Source organism: Dreissena polymorpha, chromosome 8 (genome assembly GCF_020536995.1).
Source record: "Dreissena polymorpha isolate Duluth1 chromosome 8, UMN_Dpol_1.0, whole genome shotgun sequence".
In the NCBI taxonomy this organism is placed as follows: Eukaryota; Metazoa; Mollusca; class Bivalvia; order Myida; family Dreissenidae; genus Dreissena; species Dreissena polymorpha.
In genome coordinates, this window is record NC_068362.1 from 9,092,603 (window position 1) to 9,097,602 (window position 5,000).

At 33.3% G+C, this 5,000-nt stretch overlaps 2 protein-coding genes across 3 annotated transcripts in view; both read right to left on the reverse strand.

Moving 5' to 3' along the window:
• Positions 1-5,000, reverse strand: part of LOC127841291 (uncharacterized) — a 462,698-nt gene that overhangs the window by 412,720 nt on the left and 44,978 nt on the right. The gene's annotated exons all lie outside the window — the stretch shown is intronic.
• The window catches only part of LOC127841300 (uncharacterized), a 70,399-nt gene that overhangs the window by 31,121 nt on the left and 34,278 nt on the right, over positions 1-5,000 (reverse strand). The gene's annotated exons all lie outside the window — the stretch shown is intronic.

Below are 5,000 nucleotides of genomic sequence, written 5' to 3' on the forward strand. Positions count from 1 at the left end.
TAATACTTAATATGTGTATCAGTGTGAGAAATGTACATAAATTTGCTATATTCTTAATTTCATTCGCTAGTTGATGATTGTATTATATTAATTCGGTTGGGTTTTTCTAATAATGTTATATATCATGAGGAATATTTATGCTTATAAGTTATATTTAATTACTTGTTAATACTTAATATGTGTATCAGTGTGAGAAATGTATATAAATTTGCTATATTCTTAATTTCATTCGCTAATTGATGATTGTATTATATTAATTTGGTTGTGTTTTTCTAATAATGTTATATATCATGACTATGTGTACTTTCGCATCATTTTGATATGCTAAAAATCTGTACATATATTTATTTGCTTTTCATGATCATGGCTTCTTAAACAAATACTTCATCAGAAAACCGGCCAAAAATTTATAGAATAAATTGCAATAATAATAACCAGTTTATAACTTATTACAATTTCCTTTTGCTAGTGATTTTTATAATTCTGTACCATTTCTATCTACAAATTTGTGTTTTGTTTTAAATAGCCGACTTATACCACCAGTATAATAGAAAGTTGACTGTAGTTACCTACTTGAAATTAAATAAATTCCATAAATTCAATTTACATGACACATTTTCAGTCCTATGTACATCTATACTTTACCGTTAGAAACATTAATTGTTAAGCATGAGGAACGTTTATGCTTATTTAATTACTTGTTAATACTTAAAATGTGTATCAATGTGAGAAATGTACATAAATTTGTTATATCCTTTACTTCACTCGCTAACTGATAATTTATATATCATGACTACGTCTACTTTTGCATCATTCTGATATGTTAAAAATATGTACATATATTTATTTGCTTTTCATGACCCTGGCTTCTTAAACAAATACTTTCTCGGAAAACCATCTTAAAAAAAAAAAATAAAAAAAAAATCATAGAATATATTGCAATAATAATAATATCAGTTTATAACTTAGAACAATTCCTTTTGCTAGTGATTTTCATATTTTTGTACCGTCTCGATTCACGAATTATCGTTTTGTTTTAAATAAGCCGACTCATACCTCCATTATAATAGTAAGTTGACAAAAAATCACCTCTTGATACCGCTTAGGCCTTGCTCATTCCTTTTGCATGCAGTACACACAATTTGCTTAATCCTAACGGTAGTACCTTATCTATTGTGTCCTTGAGAAGTACAGCTATCATTAGTGACGTCGGACATTTTTAAAAAATTTACAGGAGTATAGGGTGTCATATATCAAACTAAAGCTATTGACAAATGCAGCAATTTGGTGCTTATTTTATCAATATATCGTTATTAGTAATGGAGAGAATCGATTTTAAAAATCTGACAAATTCAAAATTTTCTGCCGATTTCTGCCAACTCATGTACATACTCTAGATAATCTCAGTCTTCTGTTAAAAGTTTGTTTTTAAGACCTCAATTTGTTTCAGTGGAATAATTCCAACAAGGTTCTACCACAATCTTGGATGAATTTCAGGAAAAAAAATACACAGAAATGTATTTTTACCAACAAAAAATTGACACCAGGTCAGCTTCATAACACAGTTCACGGCTGATGGGTTGGTAATGCTTGGTTTCAAAACATTGTCAGCTTGTTTAAAATTGTACATCTGGTATACCTTAATTTTAAAATTCTTACTTTTGTTGCATTATATTTTTCTCGTGCTGCAGTTCTTTTTAATTGCTTTTTACAAGTATGCAACTTTTGCTCATTTACATCTAACTTAACCTCAGCACCTGCTACTTTGTCTTTTAAGTGACTCACTTCATGTACCAGCTGTTGCTTTTCATCACACAGTTCAAGTGATTTTCTCTTAATTTCTCTGAAAGAACAGTTTATGTCTAAATTTTCTGAGCTAGTCACTTTTGGGATGCATTTTCGGCTATCATGTTTAGGAAAAACATAGCATTCATTCAAAAAAACTTCATATCTGGAATCACCCGATCTGATGGCAGACCTCTTCACATACTTGGCCTCTACAGCCAGTTTCTGAACCGATAGTTCGTATGCCCTATGTGATGGTTGTTCGTTACACAGTTTATTAGAAACAATTAAAAATTCAACACAATTACTTGTACCATGCGTTTTTTGAAAGTTTAACACATCCTGATTAGTTACCTGTGCTGCCATTTTTACTTGATAGAAATGCAATACTGCTGCAGCTTCTGGAGTTTCACTTATTTATATTGTTGCTAGGAAGTTAGTTGTGAGTTAGTTAGTGTTAGTTAGTTATAAGAGTCTGTGTAAATGAATCACATGCAAGGAAAGTAGTGGTAACATCATCATCATAATACTGGGTATGCTGATTTTTATACTCAACAACACGTTCAGTAGTGGCCGAGATCACATTTTCCAGAAAGACATTTGCTAATAAGGTATTGCTACACTGTGTCTCATCTGACTTACAAAATCCTCCACTTTCAGTGGTCTGAGTATCTCTGTCAATGAGCAGAGGCGGTGTCTCTTCAAGTTCAACTAGTGTGTTCTCAAGAAAATACGAATAGCAGGTGGATAAGGGTATATGCACAAGTGTCTTGTTAAAAAAAGGAAGTGCACACTCTTCCTTCACTAATGTGCATTCCGTCTGTGTTGCGATGCTTCTAGCTATCTCACTGACCTGCAAGAACTAAGTATTCTAAAAAGCATGCAAAGCAATCTATATAAGCACTGCCATACAGTCATTGGAATCTTTTAAATATAAAGTGCTGTACACAACATGTCTTCATTTATGTGGAATCTGCTATCCTTTATATTTTAATTAAGGCTTTAATGTCCAAAAAGTATAGAATAACCACAAAATAATTTGAGAGAAATTTCCAATGACTGTATGAATGGGTGTTTAGGAGAAAGAAGAAAAAGCAGGGATGTTACAAGTAAAAGCAGTGATGTTACAAAGATTGATCTACCACAACACCAAGAATTAGTTATTTTATATGACACACAATGCGAGAATAGTTTCTCTGGTTATATATATGCAGTATTATACGCAAGCAGAAACTCACTACTGGTTATTTTATACAACACACAATGACAGAATAGGTTCTCTGGTTATATATCTAGTATTATAGGCAAGCAGAAACACACTAATGATTATGCATGAATGTGATCAAATTTGTTATTTTATTTATGTTACCAATTCAAGATTTCAACCAGCAAAAACTTTCTTCAAATTTTCATTTATGCACATTTATTCAGACCACATGAACGGTCTCAGTGACACAGAACCAAAGGAAAGATATATTTTGTTTTAGCAATACAAATAAATTTGTCGGGCCAGATCGATGTTTTTCGAAACAAAATTTACCCACTATCAAACCAGTACTGCATGAAATTCATGTAATGGAAGCTTATAACAAATCTTATTTGTTCACACTGATGCATTTTGTAAGCATTAGTAAAAACAAGCACTATATATTCATGAGCATTTACCGTGTCTGACGTCTGAGAATCTGTCACGTCTTCTGGCTGAATTGTTGATGCCTGTGACGACGTCACATCCACACGAGCTAAGCGTCTACGCTTACGAAATACAGGGCTAGGCTGGAATGAAAATATTATTCATTTTTGCATTCTGAAACTTTTGTAAACTTTTTTGTACAATTTCAGGCGAGCTTTCAATAACGTCAAGCACATTGTGAGGACGTTATAAAGGCATATACCAATTTATTTGTACATTCTATAAAAAGATCATCTGGCTATCAGGCATACAGAATTATTCCAATTTATTTGTACATTTTATAGTAAGATCATCTGGCTATCAGGCATACAGAATTATACCAATTTATTTGTACATTCTATAGTAAGATCATCTGGCTATCAGGCATACAGAATTATACCAATTTATTTGTACATTCTATAGTAAGATCATCTGGCTATCAGGCATACAGAATTATACCAATTTATTTGTACATTCTATAGTAAGATCATCTGGCTATCTTGTTTTCTTTTGATATAGAAACAAGGCTGACCCCAGCTTTATTCTTATTTGTGTTTATGTTGTTTTGTATTGTGCTGTATTGTACTGTTTCGGCAATCGGTCACTTGCCATAAACAAAGGACCAACTAATTGTTTATAATAAGATTTCAATACTGCTCCAGCAGCTGGAGTTTCACTTCTTTATATTCTTACCATAGGATGACATATGCCTCCTTTTTCCACATTTTTCTAAACCTAAACGCAAAGTGTTTTGCCACATTTTTCCAAACCTAAATGCAAACTGTTACGGAATTTCAGACGGACAGACAGACAGACGGACGGACAGTGCAATTAAGAAAAGCCCACCTTCGGGGGCATAAAAATCAATGCTTGTAACTGGTAATGTTATGTAATAATCCATAGCTATATATTAAATTACCGGGTCGGTAGGTATACTACTGACAGTACTGTATGGGGAGCTGTCACTGGAAATCAACTCGAAATTCTCTACAGAGACTGACTGGGCCTGGGGTATATCCTGTTGACTGTCAAATATATCCTGCTGACTGTCAAATATATCCTGCTGACTGTCAAATATATCCTGCTGACTGTCAAATATATCCTGTTCAGTGTCAATCAGCTCTAGGCTATGACTGCTCTGACTGTAATTCATGCCATATGGATGATATGATATTGATAATCCAAATCTGCAACGAAAAAAAACGACCGATGCAATTTACAAATACAATTTGTGATATCAGCAAAAATGGATATAATCTTCATTAATCATCTATCTACAGGCGTAACAGGACTTAGTTTAAAGAAGATTTGTGATTATACACATACACAACTATATCAATCACTAGATATTACAAGTTGCCTGCAGTTGCCGAATGATTTGGCCTCTTTTACAACATCGCGAAAACATATGACGGGACAAACAATCTATGACTGCCGGTTCGACCGGACCTCATTTCAAAGGCCTGCCCGGGCTTGCCCCTCGACCTATCTGTTGTTTAAAACCATGTATATGTGGTTTAGGGACTGTTGAGACAACCACCGC